A 284-nucleotide genomic window follows, 5' to 3' on the forward strand; every position below is an offset into this window, starting at 1 on the left:
ATCTTCAATGCTGTAACTGAGGGAAGGAGGTTGTTCCCCAAAAATCTCACAATACATGGCCCCGGTCATCCTCTCCTTAATACAGTGCAGTCGCCCTGTCCCATGTGCAGAAAAACACCCCCAAAGCATGATGCTACCACCCCCATGCTTCACAGTAGGGATGGTGTTCTTGGGATGGTACTCATCATTCTTCTTCCTCCAAACACGGTTAGTGGAATTAGGACCTAAAAGTTCTATTTTGGTCTCATCTGACCACATGACTTTCTCCCATGACTCCTCTGGAT

This window comes from Etheostoma spectabile, chromosome 2, assembly GCF_008692095.1.
Source record: "Etheostoma spectabile isolate EspeVRDwgs_2016 chromosome 2, UIUC_Espe_1.0, whole genome shotgun sequence".
NCBI classification, from domain to species: domain Eukaryota; kingdom Metazoa; phylum Chordata; class Actinopteri; order Perciformes; family Percidae; genus Etheostoma; species Etheostoma spectabile.